We start from the raw sequence: 21,462 nt of genomic DNA on the forward strand, positions 1-21,462 counted from the left end.
GATTAAACATAATTTGAAAAACTAAATGCCTACTCATATTTTGTTCAGTAGCAGCTCACTCTATGTTTGCTTTTTCAGAGTTGTCACTATAGAATACCGGATTTTCAGAAGTACCTTTTAACATCACTGGAAATGGGAAACATAGCCCAAGGGCCAGAACACACAATGGTTAATGCTTATATACCCGCTGTGTCTTCAAGGAGAGGAAGATGGAATGATTCCAAGCATGCAGAAGAGATGCTGTCTGAAAGAGGAAAATAGTATGAAAGCTATAATCACATCGCTATTAAGGATGACCTGTCTCCAATATGATGTCTGATTCTTTTAGATATTTCAGCCATTTCAAATCACACTTAGCTCTAATGTGATATGTCATTTATCATCACACATAAAATGTTATATTTCCAAAGTAATGGGGGGGGGGGGGGGGGACGACACAAATAATTAATTTTTAATTTAGAGAAAAAATCTAAAACAATAAAAAAAATCAAAATTTGGTTCAATTGGGAAATTACTTACTTACTAGCTCCCAGTAGATAATCCAGGTTTCCTGTTTCTTCCTTTTCCCTACAAGCACTTTTCCTCAACCCTTTCACAAGCAGTTCTCGTAGCGCAGCGTTTCAAGGCAGATGGAGGGATATTGGGCAGGATAGGCAAGTCCCACCAGGGTGTCTTTACAAAGAAGGGACCCCAGTGATTATATCTAGAGCAACCCAACTAGTAGAACAAATTCCAAAGTGAAAGCAAACCAGAATGCCATTCTCAATGTCTGTGCATTCATAACTGTATTATTTGATGACCATGAATAGTCAAGGAAAACTTGATTTTAGATTTTACTTGGTATACCATCATAACAGCAGTGCTCCCTCTCTAGAATGAATATGGATTGTTAATTCAGTTCAGATTCAAAACAAAATGGTTATGGAATTATAACTTACTTCACATTTCAATAAATAATCTTTGTGTACTGCCTGACCATCTGCAAGGTCAGAAAACTTCTGGAATTTAACAGCACTTCAAATGAAGTAGAATGGATGTGGTTTGAGTATGTTTTTTGTTACTGGTGGGTTTTTGTTTATTTGTTTTAGTATTCATTAATCATAAAGTGTTCTCTGGAAAACAAGAAGGCCTAAAGCTCTTCAGTGACCCCAAGGTTCTCTCTGTTCTGCTATCAACCGGAGAGTGGATGAATAGATGAAAGGGCAGTACCTAAGCATAACAATTGTTGCAACTGAAAAACAAACAAACAAACCAAACCAACAAAAAAGCCACAGTACTTTATTAAGCTATTAATAGCTGATTAGTGATATATGATAAAAACTGGCTTTACTTTATCATTAAATACATGTTCATAAATAGTATCTATTATATACTGAAAATTATCCAGGAACTACAGCTCTACAGCATGAACACTGTTGATAACATTTAATAGTCTTAAAATGTAGAAAAGCTGCAAATCATACCATAAAATCCATGTTCAAAAATCAGTAAGAGAATGAAAATAAAAATAAATTAATAAATAAAAACACAAAGAAAATTATTTGTGAGGGTATCCAAAATATCATAATGTTACATCATACAGATGAAAGTCACACATCTGTGACTGGTAGGAAAAACAAAGTGAGAAGCAAATACCATAGGTATGTTGTAAGCAAAGAACAGGATATGTAAAAAGGAACACACACACACAAAAGGAACACCTGCACAGAAAGAAAGCAGGTGATCAGGTTCTGAGAAATGAGTTCTGTTCAACAGAACAGTTGAGCAACTATTTGATGTATGCATATAATTTTGGCAATCTATGAACAGAAATACATAAAGCATAACACAACAAACACGAAAGTCCTAGGGGCAAAATGATCAAAAATAAAAGCAAAGAAATGAAAGCTTGTGGCTTGATTTCCCTCATAATTTTATGTCAGTCTTACATTGAAGATTTAATAATTCTAAAATATTTGACGGTGTTTGACTTACAGCAACATAGCCTTTTAAGTGAGAGAGCATGTAGATAATTTATCCAATATATAATTCTGTATACTGTTTTGGATATGAAAATTTCTGTTTGGTGCACACTGAAGCAAAAATGCAACTAAACACTTCCTGGGAAGTAAGAATGATCAGCTCAGCATATGTTCTCATTTTGTGCTTCTCTTCCAGAAGAAGTTCTGGTCACACACATTCTATATATAATTCATTCATTCCAACTGTCCTGTGCACTTCCTTATGGAGACAGAATGCTCACCTTGGTCTTTAAATTAATTAAACCAACTACCTGACAAATACTTATTGGAGATCATTAAAAGGTTATGAAAAAAAATAAAATACTGCAGTCTAAGAATGATGCGAGGGATTGAAAGTGTCCTTTTACTAAAATCTAGGTGGAAACCAGTAAAATGTCTGAAAAACTTCGAAGTCCTGGACATAACACTATTTGACTAACACCACTAATAACAGCACTAAGCAGTGACTGAGACACAAACAGATAAGGTTGATGGTTAACACCCAGTTAATACCAGAAATACAGAGCCATTTTATTCTAATTTTCTGCTAGATAACGAAGGTCTCAGAACAAGGCACAGCTTTCATTAAGTACTAAGTTGGCCAAAGCACATGGATCTGTATCTACACAGTGTTAAAAACAATTTAAACGTGCTTACGTTTATATATATGATCAAATCCTGTCAAACACAATGGAAATTAAGCGCAGGCTTAAGTCATACACAAAATGCTGGGGTTTCCCATGCATAAAGTCACAACTTCTGCAGTTCAGTACATCCTCCAAGATTGTAATACATAGTAGGAGGTGGCTTTTAATCCTTCTCACAGGCCCACAGGCAAGCTCTTTTCTTCCATTAATTAGGGAGAGAGCATCAGAAATTTGCTGACAATGAGGAGCTTCTGTAGTGCTGCCTACCCCTGCATCTTCTGGTTCTTTAGACACATGGTTCTTACATGTGAACAAGTACTTAATATTTCAAGCATGGCCTAATCGACAACAGCACCTGACTGTTGTTGTTAAATAAAATGCCTTTCAGAGAAAGTACCAAAAAGCACAGAAAGAGGCAGTGTAAATTAACACTTATTTATCCCCCTTCAGGACTTCTTATTTTTATTTATTTATTTTTTAATAAGAAAGACTTGGTCTTTTCAAAGTGCAAACATTGCAAAACAATCTCATGGACAGGAATGTGTACCGACCAGGAGAAAGCTCAAGAACTGGTCAGTTACCACTCATGTAAATCAGCTGTCACAAACTATTTGAGCATCTAGAAATAGCTGTAGCTTGGTCTAAGACTACCATAAAACTACTGGATTATCTACCGAGATTTTTTTTATTTTTTACCTTTACCTGAAGAGAACTTTATTGAATGCTGTTGGAGAAAGCTAAAATTCTAGAGACACAAGGCTGTAATTTCTCTGAAAATTTTCTTTCAAGCACCAAGATCTTGTGAGGCTATTACTGAATTATTGTTAAATTAGGAAAATAAAGTTTTAAAAATGCTGCAGCAGGGCTTCTGCTCCCATTTTTAATGAAATAAAATTTATTTTGTCCTTGGTCTCCTGCATTCTCTTTATAATAAGCAAAAATAACAGCTAACTCCATGTAAGCATTTCAGTTTGTTCTATGTCAAAAGACAAGTATATAAGTACATTTCAGAAAGATACAGTTTTCTTTCAGAAGCACGTGGACTCTGTTATATCAGTCCAACTGATAATTTTATCTTTTTTTCTTAGTGCTGCATATTCATACCTGAAAGCCAGTCTAGATTACTTCAACACTGTAAAAGGTAGTGAAGGAAGCAAGTGCTTCATCCGCAGGTAGTGTATGTATCACAGATTTCCAGAATCACAGAATGATTGAGGTTGGAAGGGACCTCTGGAGGTCATCTGGTCCAACCCCCTCCCGTGTTGCAGTTTGTGCCCACTACCTCTTTTCCTGTCACTGGGCACCACTGAAAAGAGCCTGGCTCCACCTTCTTCGAACTCTCCCTTTAGGTATTTATGCACAATGATAAGATTCCCCCGAGCCTCCTCTTCTTCAGACGGAACAGACCGAACACTCTCAGCTCTTCCTCATAGGAGAGGTATTTGGCTTCTCTGTTCACCTTTGTGAGGAAACAGCCAAGTTCACTTTGGTAAAGGAAAGCTCTTCCAACCAAAATATCAGTATCACTGCTCCTGTTTTAACACTTCTCTTTTCAATTTAAATGGCACTTCTTGCTTTGCCTTAACTACTGTAATCTCTGAAGGGCAAAGATGTAGTAACAAACTCATTCAGACTGCTATTGCAGGTGTCTGAAAAGATGGCACACCTCTGTCTTGTACATAAGGGCAGCACTCACAGTCGTTGGGATCTTGTGCTTTTGTGACCTTGTTATCTTGTTTAGAATTTCTCTAAGCAGTCAGACCCTGAAACATGTCAGTTATATATTACTGCAGTTGTACAGGAGGATGAATTTTCTTCCTTTGCTGCCACAGCCTAGGTGCACATTGCTTAGTCTAGCTGGTAGTCACACTAGACATAAATAATTTTGACAGTCAGAAGAACACACTAAATATACAAGTTCCACAGATCAGCAATCAATCTTATCTGACAGACTAACCTCAGAAACAGTTTTAAAAAACATTCTTTCCTTTTGATCATCTAGACAAGCTCTGTGGCAGACACTTTTCAGTCTCCCCTTTATACACAGGATATAACAGTTCCCAGCATAAATAATGTATTTACTTACCTACCTACCTAAATGAAGCACACTGGGATTGAAATATAAAAATCTACGATTCAACGGGTGCAATTTGCAGAAGGAACATGCAAGGGATTTAGCAATTGCGATGAAGAAATTCTAGCAATTCTGCTTCTTTCAAAACCAGATTCTGAATGGTACTAGACAGATTACCAGAAGTTCTAGACTATGGTCACAAAATCATTAACAATTTCTGTTCTCTTTTCACCTCTAGAAGCTCCACAAATGGAAATAATCACTTTAATTGACAGTTTCCTATTTGCTCTTTAACTTCAGTGAAGACAATGATACTTTGAATTATTTCATCTTTCCAAAACATTTTCCTAACCATCTACATCATCTTTTTATCCCTTGCCTTTATTTTACATCCCTCTTAGCCAATCTAGCAGTAAATTCTCCTAACCTTATGTCAACTTTATCTCTGCTTAAATCCTTGGTCAAACTACCATTTATTCTCTCACTGAACATTGTACTTTTTTTTGCATACGAAATCTTCCATAACACTTCAGTTTTTGAAGGCTGGTGCTGTGCATTCTCAGATCATAGAATCACTAACATTGGAAAAGACTTCCAAGATCATCTGGTCCAACCGTTTCCCCACCACCAACATTACCCACTACACCATGTCCCTAAGTACCACATCCAACCTTTCCTTAAACACCCACAAGTAGGTGACTCCACCATCTCCCTGGGCAACCCGTTCCAATGCCTGACTGCCCTTTCTGAGAAGAAATTTCTCCTAATTTCCAACCTAAACCTCCTTTGGTGCAACTTGAGGCCATTTCCTCCTGTCCTAGATGGATTAAGAGATGCAATCTTTATAACATCTTTTCTTCAAATTTCAGAATTCTGTTCAAATAAGCATCCATTTAATTTCGTGAAGTCCTTCAGGTATACATACCAATTATTCCAAGCAATTCTCTCTCTGTTCCTTCACATCTTTTGGCTTACCAGTTGCATTTCTTCTTTTTGTGCTGCATATACACAACCGCTTTTCACTGGGGACCTTCTCTTTGATAACTTATGATGTGCTACATTATTGTTCTGCATCTGTGCTTGATTCGTTGCCTATTTCGCTCCATGTTTGTTGAAGTATGATGTCCTGCCTCACCTCCAGTTTTTATAGGTAAACACATTTTTAAAAAAATCAAATTTAAAAAAGAAAAGACCTTTAATATACATAGCATAGCATACTTTTCCCCTCTTGAAAGTTCTTAGAGATATTCTGCCCTTGGTTGGCATTAAATATAACCTCAAGAAAATTACAGTACCGCACATACACAAATGAAAATGATTCATCCAGAATAAGATGTTGAGAAACTGAAATTTTGGTAAGTAACTTTCTAGAAAGCTTTTAAAGATCTCATAGATAAGTTACCATGAAATGACAAAAAAATACTGTTCTGTGATATACTGACTACATATTTCTGATGCTACAAAATGAAAAATCTCTTCCAGGCCTAGACATTGTCTCTGTCAGATCTAGAAAGCCAGAAATAGAAACATATTGAAACTGGTTTTATATGCATTGCAAAAGGTACAATACAAATAATAGTGTAGATTTCAATGTAATTAATATTGGCATACTCTATATGTCACAATATTTGCATTATTTGTGCAATTATTATTTTATATTATTATTAATGTCTTAATAATAATAATTTTATATTGTTAAATATTATTTTATGCAAATAATATTTTTATCAATATCAATAACATTTTTATCAAAAAGTCTATACCCTAGACTTAGGTCTGTCTCTCTCATAAGGACATTCATGCCAAGTAAATGCACTGGAAAAAGCAATTGCAATTCTTCCTTTCAGTAGGTCACTTACCACTTTAATTTTGTATGTAAAGCATACTATACAAAACACCACAAAATACGGAAAGAGTGAAGCATTCAAGTGAGCTAATTTTCAAGAGAATTTTACTGGTGTGAGGAGGAAAAATTTGAATGGACACAGCTCTTGCTCATACACAAAACTGTTGAGATCCTATATCCTATTGCACTAATGTTGTGATTCTTCCCTCTGGTCTAGCTGACAGGCAAGAGTTTTATCTCTGGCTAACCCAGCTAACCCTAATCAGAAAAATCACAGTCTCTAACCATCCAAAAGGAACCCTTCAACAACTGACTGATTTATCACTCTCACTAGCTGTTGCAGCATACAACTGTACATCAGCTAGTAACTGCCTATTACAAAACACATTGTAGTGAACAACATTTTAATATATACCCAGTAATTACTGGAAAACATATCTTGTATTAGCATCTCTATCATATTTTTGTTCTCTGTATAAGTTTACAAAGCATGCACAATGAAACAGTATTGCCTTTGTGTACAGAAAGTGATGGAAGCATCTTCCAATGTAAGAATATCCAATTGGAACACTACTTCCATTTAAATATCAGAACTCGAAAAGTGTTCTCATTTGGTACTCATTTTGATAATATGTCCTCCTTCAGCCAGGATTAATTTGGATGAGTAAATTCTATTCTGAAAGATAGGAAAATAATAAAAAGAAGCACTTGTAATATTTTTATTTTATTTATTTTTTAATATTTGTGGCTATAGTACTGGACTGAAACTCAAAGTTTCAAAGTGCTTTGTAGCCCCAAGATATGAGAACTTATAATTCTTATATGCTTTCAGACCCCTTAAGTGGAAAAAAGGGTATTATAATATCTCACTAAGTTATAACCAGCAACTGATCTTCAAAGACATCAAGATATTTGGAGGTTATTTGGACCAGACTAAATAAATGTCTTTCAGGAAAAAAAAAAAAAAAAAAGAGAGAGAGAAGGAAGAGAGAAGGAAGAGAGAAGGAAGAGAGAAGGAAGAGAGAAGGAAGAGAGAAGGAAGAGAGAAGGAAGAGAGAAGGAAGAGAGAAGGAAGAGAGAAGGAAGAGAGAAGGAAGAGAGAAGGAAGAGAGAAGGAAGAGAGAGAAAATCATCCTTTCTTTTGAAAGAATGAGAATCACTGGCTTACGTGAAAGCAGGACTGACATCTTGATTTCCTTTCCATCTACTGACAAAGAATATTTTTGCATCTAGAGACTTTCAGCATGACTGGAACTCAGAGACAAATAAGTAAGCAAATATGGACTACCACACAGAAAACTCTTTATGAGATTGAGTGAGAATGTTATCTGTACTGATTGCAAACATCTACAAGCATTACCTTCAAAAACACAGGTATTAAACTAGTATTCATTTAGCTCATAACCAAAAACACTGATCTTGCTGAACTGCAGTGAGAATACCACGAAAATAAACAGCATTCCTGTGCTGTTATTGCTTTTATTGCATGCAGGCTGGTATGAATTTTCCCAAACCTAAACCAGAAAATAAAATGAAAAATAATAAGAATGCTAGCATGGATACTGGCTTTTGCTAAACATTTCAGGATGCTAAAGTGAACATTGCCTTGAGCTAGCTAAGTATTAAAGTATTCTACAGAGATCTAATGAACTAATACAATAAAAATCTATTGACAATTGCCTTGAACTGGTAAAGCATTTAAGCATTCTACAGAGTTCTAATGCATTAAGGACTAAAAATCTATTTCTATGTGGTAACTATAGTCAATTTTTGTGAGATTTCTCAAGTCTCACAAATCAATATTTGTAGTAATGTACATGAAAAGATCAAGAAAAGAAACAACCAAAAAGATTTTTTCCTGTGCATGACTTGATATTTTACATTTAGTATAAAAATTCATACATATCTATCACCAAAGCAAAGTATTTTGCTGGTAGGCATAGAAGTGTAAGCTGGAAAAGAGCAACTAGTTTTCATATAATTATCGTCTTGCCACAAGATGGCACCAAAAGATTAAAAATATCTGCATTCTTAAGATTCCCATCTGAAAAAACTGGAACAAACTTTTCAGGGAATTGCACAAGAAAAGTCATCAACATTTTACTTGCAGTAGTAAGTAACAAACATCATTCTGCTTACTTTGACAAACTGCTGAAATGTGGAGACTTACCATGGGGTTAATGAATATTGAGAAAAAGAATGTTTTACTAAAGCTTAAGTTTCCTACAAATTCTGAAGAATAAGGAATGAGAATTTAGAATGATATATTTCCTTTTCCAGACAGTGAAGTGAGAACATATTCAAATGTATGAATAAAAACTAAACAGACAAGAAAAAACAAATCCAAACCTATCAACAACTTATAGTTTCCCCTAAAGAAAACCTTATGAAAGTTCAACAATTTCTTCATTAAGAATGTGTCTTTTTCTCCACTCCATTTTCCCTCCCAGTTGCAATTAAGAAAAAAAAAAAAAAAAAGTTAATCTCAAATATAGCGAGCTCTTAAAAAAGCTACATGTGGGAGATATAATGAGCTATAATGTGAGAGATAGTGAAGAAACAGTATTTCTAGTGTATCAGATATCTCATTGTCAGATGAATGCTTCTCAGTTTCCACTGCAAAACCCCATCCTTCACAAAGGATTATTATATGATTATGATTCTATTATAGGACATATAATGGGATTACTGTATCCTATTATATGATAGGAACAGGTCAGAGTGCAATGACAGTGTAAACACAAAACAAGATAAAAACCTAAAGGCTTGTGTGGGAGGAAACATTTCAAACCATAGTTACTTCATTGGTGATTACTTCACTGCTGATTATTTTGTGTAATAGATTTTACTTATGTATAGAAAACAAACAAACAAAACAAAGAAAGAACTATATTAAAAAGTGTTCACAGAACACTTCAGCCAGAAAGAAACCAAGCATCTCACAACACAGAAATACTATTTCATCAGCAAACTGCTGTAAATCATTGTAATTGTTTCCTTTAAAGAGAAAAGACCCTGAACAATACCAACATTATAAAAAGAATTATTTTTGTGTCAGTATTATCTTGAGCTTTGTTGCTAGTATTTCTGATTGCACAGAAATGTATTTAGCTAACTTTAAACTGCTTTTCCATATATCACTTCATTTTAGCTCATATATTTTAACGTATTAATAGGCTACTCTGGAGAAGTCAGTGCTTGACTACACATTGGAATTATTAAGATGAATTCTGTTTACTTAAATAGAATTTCATTCTCAAAAACAATCATTTTTTTCTTGCAGTCATCAAGCCATTATGACACATTTTTTATGTTATTGTCCTGCTTCCTATCCAATAGTCCAGTTTTAATCTACTCTAATGATAACAAAATAGCTTCTGAATTACTCCAGAAATCTTTTAGTGCTGAAGTAGCATGATTTTACTTGTGTGCCTTTTTTTAATTAAAAAAAACAAGGGGGGGGGGGGGGGGGGGGATTTTAGCTAGAGTTATAAATGGACTCCAGTGAGCATACACAGGAGTAACAAGGAACCAGTCACAACACTAAAATGATGCCATAGTCATACACTCCTGTACGACAAGACTGTTTGGGTGCTCTTCCAGAGACTGAGCTGGAACCATCTAACTGGGAGCTGTGGGACTTATCCACCTGGCCTGACATTATCCCATTAGACCTGACTTTTGCAGGCTGTCCGTTTGGCAAAACAGCTCAGACTTTATGTGCAGGTACTTGCTGCTTGGATCCTGATGGCTGCAGCCATGGAGGAGAGAAAAGGTGGGTATTTCCTTTCCTGAATATACATAACCCAAAATGTAGCAAGAAGTGGCTCTCATGTTAACACAGCTGTTTGTTCATTTGTTTGTTTTCATCCTGTAACTTAGAAGGCCGAACTACTTTGAGCTTTATTTGTATTTAACTCCAGCTAAGCGGGTGTTGTTAGAATTGAAAACCTAACAAACTCGCTCCTTGATGGCTTTTTGTAATTTCTGTTCTAAGCATATCAATTGTAATTTAAACACCTAAATACAACAAATTGAAAATATACTGTAACTTCTTGAACAACTATGGATTTCAGAATTTAAATAATTGATTTCTCCTTCTTTGTCACAATATTTTAGGTATCCAATTTAGAGCAGCTCAAGCCCAGTGACCTGTCTCATTCACATTATAAATACCTGAATTAACTTGAAGATTTATGCTCATCAAAACTTTAATTGTATTATTACTATAATATACTATGTCTTAATTCATCATCCTTTTGTAATTCTCATTTTTCTGAGCTCAAATAGAAAGGTAGAGGAAACCACATCACAATTAAAATATATTCACAAATAACACACGTGTTTCAGAATGGGTTCAGATGCCTTGCTTGTCAAGGACAGGAAGAGGAAGAAGGGATGTATGATTTTTTCTCCATTTTCCATTCTGTACATATGTATCACACACATACTTTAATTTTAGAAAAGAGATCGATTTCTTTTCATCATCAGAATGACTGTTATTCCATTAAAGTTTCTAAATATTATAAATAAATTTTAAAAGTAATACATTTCCACCTTAAGAAAGATTTTCTCAAATTAATTATTCAAATCTGGGTACTACTTCATTAAAGACCACTTAAGAAGAGAAATTGGAAAGAATTAAATTGTAAACAAGAAAAAAATTATATCATTTATAAAAGAACAATATTACAAAGGAAAATCCATCTATCTATATCTGTATATCTGCCATTCACAGATGTAACTACCAGAAAAAAATGAATCTAGTAACAGATAACACAAAAGCTTGAAAGTTCTTAATCAAAAACTGTCAATAAAATGTGCCCAAGTATTAAGTCATGGAGAGAACCAAATGTACTTTATACGCCTGGGGCTCGATTCACTTGTTTTAATCAAGGTATCAGCTTCAGTGCTGTCTTGACCACAGGCACCAAACTCTTACTCAAGGGAAAGAGCACATCTCGGCATGCTAATGGCAGAAAAACTTCATCCAACAAGAGGAAAAAAATCACACTTCTGTCTTACTTTTTATGGATACTACATATTTCTGCCACAAAGCTGTGGTAACTATCCCAAAGAGAAACTAGGAGACAGAAATAGTGCTTAAAAGTGCTTAATAGTGCTTCCCTCTTGGTAAGGCGGTAGCAGTAACATATTTAGTGAACTTGGTTATAATATGCTTAAGCAGATCTTGAACTACCTTTCATGTAATAATGACACTCCTTACTTCACTAATCTTAAAAGAGAGCAAAATGTTTCATACAGCTGCAAAATTACTGGGTAGACCCGAGTAACTCATACAGAACATTAGGTCTACACTATTACTTACCATTTAATAAAGTACTGTTTTGATTAAAAACTGTTTTTAAATGGTTAAATGCTGTTGATCTGAGCTGAATTTCACCATATTCTATGGCAGTGATTGCATAGATTCTATGATGTTAATATAATATTGCTTTGTTTTGGTTAATATTACATACTTAACTAGAATTCATTATTAGATAGCCCAACAGTTAGTTAGCTTAATTAGTTAGTTTTGTTTTGATTTTTTACGAGAAACTCATGAGAGCAGGATAGTAGCTCTAAACAGCTTACTTTGCAGATCAAGATTATAATGAAAAAATCATGTATAACAGTACTTACATATAACAGCCCTCCCCTTACTAAAAATATACAAGAATTTAGAAAACATCTACACTAATAATCAGAATATGATCTATAACATGATGTTTTGTTTTGTTTTTAAAGTCTATTCACATAATTTGTAATTACAATATATTCTTACAGGTAGAAGATAAGACCTGAAATATTTTTATTTTCTTATTTTCTTATTTCAATTTGTCATGTTTGGGGGTTATTCTTTTAAACACATTCTGTTGTTTTTTCTTTTTTTCTTTCTATTTGTGTTGTTTTGCAATTATTCCTAACAACTGTCAATCTTCTAGTGAAAATTCAGGTTCTCTTGTGAGTAGACTCAACATAAAAAATAAAACAAGCTATTTTAAGGTTTAAATCTTATTCATCTCATTAGCACCTTCAGTGAATGGATTACTTATAATTTTTATGATGTATAGAAATTGATGACATCTAAATCTACTTTTAGCTAATTTACTGATGACACGTTGGAAATCTTCAAGGGGTATGCCAAGAAAACAGGGAGGGACCCAAATATAAACTTTTATTTTCACACTTCGTCTGCTGTTTTGAGGCTCAGATATTTCTCCAGGGACAAGTAAAACATGAAAACATGACTTTAAATGAATATATTTTTAAAAATATAATCAGGTGTCCTTTTATACAAAAACACCCTGAGGATAGAAAGAAGCCATCTTTTATTTCAAATTTATTGTTTTAACACTATCCACAGATTACAACCAAGACTAAACGAAGTGTAGGCCCCTCTTTATCTCTACCCAAGGCATAGAAAGATATATGGAGAAAACAAGACAGTTCTTCACTGAGAAAGCAGGAACTTGTAGATATTATTATACACTACGGTCCTGATTCATAATTGAAGCTCATAAGTCTGTCATGACTACATCAAAAAGTATTTTAAGGCCTAGTGATGGACAATATTTTTAAAAGAATATTCTGAGAATGATAGCCATAACAAGAAAAAATATGATGTGCCCATTAAACCAAGTAGACAGAGCCAGGAAAATCTCAGTGTTGTGACGGAGGAAGGGGTCTCTCTCTCCCTGCTGCCCACAGCTGCTTTCAAAGGGCTGTTTATACCCCTCTTTAGGAGACTTCATCTGTGGTAGTTGTACCAGTACAAAGACCTTTGCAAGATTACAGGACCCCTAGCCCTGGAGAATCCACTGCCCCATGACAGAGGTCACAGGCAAGGATGCTAACACTGTATGCACAGCAATGCTACTGATGTTGACTGAGTCCCACATCTTGGGCCTTGTATACATTTATGGTCCCAGTTCTACTTACCATAGAAAAAGGCATCAGGAAAATAACAGGTGACTGTTTGTAAGAAAGAGAGATGTATACATTTAAGGGATGTTCTTTCTTAGAAGAAAGAAACCTTAGAAGCAAAATAAACCTTATCTGTCCTGAATATTGCCTCCAAACAATTACAAATACTTTCCATTCCTACGTCTTTTCTCACCCTCATTTCAAAAGAAAAAGTTTTTATGCAGTTCCTTTGTCTCATGTCTATAATATGAAACATATTCAAGAAAAAAATACATTCAATACTCTCTCTATTCCAGCAGAAGTAAAAATCAGCTGTACACTTGTATTACATATAGGAACTAATGACAGGATGGTCATTTCAGTACAGCAACTACAAGTTTCCTAGACACAGGCATACAGATGTTTTATTAGTACTAATATTAGGATAGTGTAACAACTAATAAGATAACCTTTTCATCCATTAAACTGGTGTAAATATCGTATGAACTACTATAGTGTGATTGACAAGCCCAAAATAACAGTTCAGTATCTATTTTTATTTTATGTTAATATGGAGGCCAGGGGAGGAATACCAGTCCTGTTTCATTTTGAGTTTTGCTCATAATGCAGTAAATTACATTTGTATCTATTCTTTATGTCTTAAAAATCAGGTATTGTAGCATTGCAGGTTTCATGAGGATTGCATTCTTTTTTAAGGATCATGATCTGATCAGGCTAAGTGATGGTACATCATGATCTTTATGTTGTAATGTAGAACACTGAAATAGGATAATACAATAAAACCAATCTAATGTGGCAGATGATGGCGTATCAGCAGAAAAATCATAGAACATAGACATATGTACAGAAATATATACCACATAATACATAATTCTTCATGAGAACGTATTTCAGAAAGGTTTTTTTTAATTATTATTGTAAAACAGAAGAGGACAGTTCTAGCTTTTGACCAACGGGATTCTGAAAATATCTATTTTCAATGCATATTTTTTGAATGATTGGCTGTGCATAAACACACATACACTTGCTTTCTCTGCCTTACATGATTTCCTACTGTTTGATACATGTTTCAAAGTTCACTTTGAGTTACCATTAAGAGTTGCCATAATAAAGTTTAAAATAGAAAAACATCATGTTAAGAATGATGTGCATGTGGGGACAGCATTAAAAGGGAATACTGCCATATAGTTTTTCATCATATCTTTGTGTTCCCTTGATGCAGCCTGTTGGTAAAGACGTAGTACTGCACACTTCCAACTTGAGTTTATATCCCAGATCAGATGCCGTATGACACTACAAGCTGAGGAACACCTCTGCGATACTGCTAGAGCTTTATGCCTCCTACTGCACATGCTCCTTTATCAACAAGCTGATAAACCTTTATTTCATATAAGTTAGTAGAGGCAAGAAGTGATAGTAGGAGCTTACAGGAAAAGTGAAGTAATAAAAGGCTGATATAAATTGAGAGAAACTGTACATTATTCTGCTTGCTAGAATGAAATCCCTGTACAAAGCAAAGATATTCCCTGTTTTGCCTTTCCCCTGCACACACACACACACACTTGATGTAACTGGCTCTGATGTTTAATAATCAGGAAGACTGCATGTACAAAGAAAGGCATTAAAAGCCTCAGCTGGCAGATTTTTGGCAAATCCTCAACATACTAAAAACTCAACCAATAAGCCAGCAAACAGAATGTATAAGCTCAATAGCTCTTTGGTTGGGTGGTGTTCTGGCTGGCCACCAGATCAAAACACAATAGAGAAAAAAAAAAGAAAAAAGAAAAGAAAGGAAAAGAAAAAAAATAAATAAATAAACACAGTGCTTGGATCTGGCTGATTTTTTCCTGTGTGCAGCAATACATCCTGATGACTGTAACACACTCAGCTTCCCAGAGATGAGGATTACTTCCTATTGCTCTATTGTAGAGGTTCTAACTCACAGATATGGGCAAGTTAGGCAAGTCACCATGCCAAGGACTCAAATAAGAAGAGGTGTAAATCCAGGAAGGGGAAAACAAACAACATTCAACAGAGGAGTTCCTTTTGGCCTGAATAGAGTTTTGGGCAACATTTAGTCCAAGACAGAATTCAGAATACTGTTCTTCATTGTTTCTTGCATTCAAGTTTTGCCAGAAGTTGGACAGTAGAGAAAGCATGTTTTGTGAAAAAGCAAGTGTCCACATTAGTAGATTTGAGGCTGCAGGACGTGCAGTGTGTGTGTGTCATAAAGTATGGTCAATGAAGGTTTCAGTGAAGCGTACCTTGAGTTTGCACATGCTTTCATTGATAGCTGCATATTATTCAGAACAATTTAAAATGTTCTATGGTTTCCATATGTACAGTGAAATCACCCTTCATACTATTTTACTTTGGCATGCTTAAACCGTTGACAAGAAGTTTTGTATCTGAATTTCAATATTCTTCTCTTACTATACATGATACATCAACTAATATGTCATTAAATATCCCATAATAAATAATAAAAGTAATACAGAATATATGTGTATGTCGATTATAAGACATTCATGAAATGTTTCTTAAACTCGTATTTTATTTACTCTGTCTTTCCCTTCCATTTATGTCTCTTATGTAATATCAAATAATTAACTGGGTATCAGATTTTTCAAATGTATGAGCAATGATATATTGTGAAGTCCAATTAAGATGTGTTGGTGTTTACAAACTTGGTTGCAAGTGATAATAATGAATTAATTCAAAATATTACTATGATTATAGTCAGAAACTTCACCCTATTGCTTCAATTCAACAATATTCAATCTTAATTTGACCCTTTGCACTAGTGCTGCAACCTAGTGGTGTATATAAAATTATTCTACTTCAAAGGTAGTTAATTTTCACCTGCAACCTGCCTGTGAATATGGTTAACAGACATAGAAACTATGTTACCTGCAGAGAACTACCCAGATGAGGAAGGCTCTGTCTCAGTCCTTTTTTTTCCTTGGGAAATCATGTTGAGATCAGGAAATAACTTTCTAAGAAATAGAGGTAGATATCATTCTCAAATTAACCTTTTCTGCCTTTTACAATGAATTATTTAACAAAGAAAAATTAGAAGTGATATCACTTAGCCGAAATTTGTATACTGGTGTGCACGTATGCATGTGCATATTATGAGTATCTCTCTACATTTAATTAATGACGAGCTCACTTGCTTTGACATGGCATTATTTGAATGCATTTTTCAATAAAGTCTAAGCACAGAAAAGAACAGAAACCACAGTGTCTACTGTGAGCATATTTTAGTATTTCACCAGTTTCTTCACAGATCCTTTGTCTACTGAGAACAAGCAAATATGAAGTTTTAGTAGATCTACACGCAAAACCAACAAGACCATTTCACAGAGTATTTAAGTTCCTACATACAGTCCCTCAAAGACGGATCTTGCCATTTTCTTTGACATTAACTGTTACAGAATTATAAATATAAATTGCTGGCAATGCAAGCAATCAAGATATTTTCCAATGCTATGTAAAGAAACAAAAATAAAATCCTTAGCAGCAGTCTCAAGTTTAAATATCTGTATTATAATCAACACTCAAACATTACAAAGTTCCTATATAAAATCATAATATAAATCATAATATAAAATCATCTTGGCAGCACACAAAGAAAGCACGAAGATAGAGCTAAACTAAAATTAACAGAAAATTGCTACAGAAATGACCTTTTCATTCATATTATTGTTTAAGAAAGTAAATAAAAATTTGAGAAGACCCCTTCCAGACACAAACTAGATTACCAGTTTATAATCCAAGAACTATTCCTCTCCTGATGCAAGCCCACATTGACTGTAAAAAAATGGTTTTCAACTCAGGGAAAGATAGCTTGTCTTTTTTTATTCCCAGTTTTTATTTTTTATTCCCAGCCTTTCCCAGTTCTCTAAGTTAGTTCATTCTTTCTTATCCTCAAAAATAGCAAAGGCCAGTATAACATTCAAAAAGTAACCAATTAATACAAAAGTTTGACTAACTAGAAAATCTCAATAAATGCATGTTATCAGACCTATGATATTCCTGGTACATGGCATATTTAAAAATAATTTAGGGATTCAGAAGTACATTCTAGTCTCCCACCCATGTTCTCCCCCTCTGGTAACACTGCCATGTAAATGCAAAGCCTACTAGCGTAAAAGAAAAAAAAAAAAAAAGGAAAAAAACAACAACAAAAAAATCATAATTCTTAACAAACCTGTTTCCTCACACCACACATATATGCACTTGTACATATACATGTATACAAACAACAAGTTGTATAATTCAAAAAATACCTTCAAAGCAGTGGATATGTAGTTGGGGTAATACAGAAGCTTTTACTGAAATGAAAGATGAAGATTATAGGAAACAGCTCCATTTGTGTGGAAGCAACATAGATGATAGGTCAGTTTTAAAATGCTGGTTGCTATTTGTCACCGATTGCACGTGCAGATGCATTCTCTTAAGCTGAAGGACTGTTAGATTTTTATGGCTGCAACTAGTATCATGTACGGTATTAGTCTACTGCAAATTTCTCACGCAGCTGACAATGCCACCAATAGTTACTGGGAACATGGATTTAGACTTGTATTGTGCTGCATTAATTTAACACTACATCAAATATGGATTTTATTGCAGCAGTGACAATAAATGCTCACACAGGTACAGACTAAATTTTTTCTCCCTCCCTCTCTTCTCTCCCCCCCCCTTACTGAAATGTCAAACCTGGCAATATTTTCCCCATTGGTGTGTATATAGCTCTGTACCTATATTTGAAATATTGCCTGTATCCACCCACCATCCCCCTCCATAGGGATTTCCTTCATAAAGAAACATTTGCTCTAAGTGAATATAATCATTCTGAAATTCAATTCAGGACAAAACCAATAGCACTGAAAGCTGTAACAGACTTGCACTGGCATAGAGAAAGTGTGGGCACGTATGTGTATGTTTCATGTTATGCTCATAACAGTTACACTATGAAACATTGGGCTTTTTTCAATTCAAGTAGTATTGTTGTTGTCCCCATTATATTTGCAAGAACTGAATACAGATTGCAACTGCTGCTCCAAAGACAGCCTGATACTGGTAGAGAAAAATAAAAGAAAAAAATTCTATAAAATGCTGAGCATTTCAATCTTCAATACATATGATATCGGTTTACTTCGAGGACAAAATACACAGCATCTGTTTCCTACCCCTTGTTTCATTACTCCTGAGGCATATTTATGAAATGTAAAAAGTTGCATACAGTAGAGCAATTTTATGCATTACATTAAATACCATGCTGTTCATGCTCTAATAACAATAACAACAGCAACTACAAGGGGCTTACGGAAATGCAAGTAAGAAAGGCTCCTACCTTTTATTCTGCTTCTGAGAAAGTGAAGTAGTGTCCACCCCAAAGAAAACTGAAGAATGAGCTATTAGAGTCCTTTTCTTGTTTGTTTTCTGCTGTTATTTTCTAAGACTGATCCCACTTGGATCTAACTCAGGCTTTTTCTCCCAGCATCACTTAACTCTGGACAGCAGGGAACCAAAGCTAAGGGGGAGCTCTCCCTCTGCCTGGCTTTCATTCAGAGCTCCCGATTAGAAAGAAAGAAAAAAAAAAAAAAAAAAAAAGGAAAAGACACACCGCCACCACACACGCACCCGCACAGACACCCAGACACACGGACACACGCAGGCACACTCGGAGGAAGGGAGCGGGGAGAGGCGCTGCTGCTGGAGCCGCAGCACTTACCCTGGGAAGGCTGGGGACTGGGGAAGCGCAGGCTTTTCCAAGCACACAGTGATTTGCAACTGAATGCAGTGGGAGGGTACAGCAACGGAGAGCTTTTTTGTTAAAGCCCGTCGCCCTCCCTTCGCTGACAGAATGGTTCTCTGTTTTTGAAGTCTAAGGTAATCAGCCTCAGCTACTTAGCTCGTCGCGGTAATGCTGGGAACACCATCACTTTTTGCGGTGTATTTTTCTTGATTAAATATAACCAATTTTCTATACCACTAGTGATCTCACGGCGATGTTTATAAGATATATATACATATAAATTAGCATGGTACCAAATTAAATTACAAGCTCAGAGGGCTCAGATGCAGCCACAGAGGGTAGCTATTTTCTCCACTGAGCTGCTTGTGCTATTAGATTAGAAACATTTTTTTCTCCTGCTTCGCCAGTTTTATGATTAATATAAAACAAGACAGGTTCACATAATACAAGATATTTTCCCATTTCCAGAGGTCATCTGAAAAAAAAATGTCAGCATCACTACAAATCCCCTACTTTTTTTTTTTTTTTCCGCAGTTGATACTTGCAATGCCTATATTTATTTTATTTCAGCCACCGTATTTAGACTTCGCAATTTGCAGACATATTCCTTTCCATCGAGTTAATCTGTGCTGGTTACACATTTCTAATACAGCAAACTGGACTCAGCACAATCCTCCTTGGATCATATCATTGTGATACTGTCGAGAGTTCCCCGTACATTACTTAGAAGAGATTTAACAAATAGGCACATAAGATTATAAGATTAAGCCAATGGATGTCAGTATTGCTCTATGCAGAAAGTGTCATAAAGGACTTTCTTTGGTTTAAAAAAAAAAAAAAAAGGCCTCCTAAAATAATAATAAGAAAGTAAAATCCCTTGAACAGAATCTGAAAAATGTATTTCTGAGTGAGGATGCAAGTATCAATAAAAACTATTTCATCATTAGAAAATCTAATACAAGAATAGATAGATCACTAGCTGTTATTAGGACGCTTGTTTATTTGCTTGTTTTCAACTGCTACTTATCAGTCCAAAGAAAAACCAACAAAAACAACAACAACAATCTTATCTTGCCTAGTATCAATCTCTAATATAAGCAACTGGTATCAGAAATGACCCATCACCTGAATGCAACCATTTGGTAGATGAGCAAATGAACATTTAAGTAATATGCTACACTAGCACGTGAACACATCATCGCCATAGACAGATGTAAAGCAGCAAAATGTCAAGGGAAAAATAAGTCACCCTACTACCACATATAAAATGATTTGGTTTTGACAAACTTATCTACCATCATAGATTTTTTATCTTTCAAAGAAAGACAATGATGTTCTAAGGCTTTGGCTGTACTTGGGCACAGAAATACACAGTGCAAACAGTAAACATTTCTCCATTGCTTTCTTTCCCTCTTTCCCATTGCTCTACCAATATGAAAGTTAGAATTGCCATATATCCATCTGCTCCTGCTTTCCAAAGAGCTTAATTCTCAGTCCTTTCACAGGAAAGGAGGAGAGTGTAGAATCTAAGACAAGCTTCCTTCTCTCTGCCAGCATTTGACAATACACTACATTCACAGTTCCCAGTGATCCATGTGGAACTGACAATATTGAGACATCTGCACTGTCTTACAAGTTCACCCATTTATTTGTGAAAAAGAGGGAGCACAAAGCTCTCTTCTTTTGGGCAAATCATCTTACCTTGATCTGAAGATGAAGTATAAGGAACCATCTTTTCTGGCTGTAAGATCTATGTTTCTGCCTCCTAAAAGTACCAGGTCCATGCAGCAGAAAGCTGAAGACTGTCTTAGAATAGCAGCTGCACTTTCAGCTTAGTGCTACAGAAAAATTATAGTGAAAAGAGTCACAAATATGTGGAAATTAATATACATGGCTGGGAAGTATCTCTTTAAAGTTGGATTACTTTTTGGATAATGAACAAAATATCAAGTGTTGAAAATAAAGTTAAAAGCTTTAGTTCCTTTTAACATTTTGTCTTCTGATATTTAAGTTGTAAACACGAAGTGGGAAATAGAGGACAGTTGGTGTATATATAAAAAATTTAGACATGCACGCATGTGCACACACACAAAGAGTGCTGCAACAAATTCTGAAGTAAAAACAGAAAACAACGATCTAGTGGAATTATTCAGGAACAAGAACTCCAGAATCACCAAGTGTGCACTTACACCCTACCCTACAGA

General features: G+C 35.0%; 1 protein-coding gene across 3 annotated transcripts in view; it reads right to left on the reverse strand.

Annotated features, from left to right (window-relative positions):
- Positions 1 to 20,062, reverse strand: part of CDH10 (cadherin 10) — a 98,870-nt gene extending 78,808 nt beyond the window's left edge. For 2 of the 3 annotated variants that reach the window (XM_048048410.2, XM_048048409.2), the window contains exon 1: positions 18,854 to 19,228. The gene's annotated coding sequence lies outside the window, so the exon portion shown is untranslated. The other variant, XM_013179341.3, reaches the window with a different exon arrangement.
- Positions 20,063 to 21,462: the final 1,400 nt, after the last annotated feature.

This window comes from Anser cygnoides, chromosome 2, assembly GCF_040182565.1.
Source record: "Anser cygnoides isolate HZ-2024a breed goose chromosome 2, Taihu_goose_T2T_genome, whole genome shotgun sequence".
NCBI classification, from domain to species: Eukaryota; Metazoa; Chordata; class Aves; order Anseriformes; family Anatidae; genus Anser; species Anser cygnoides.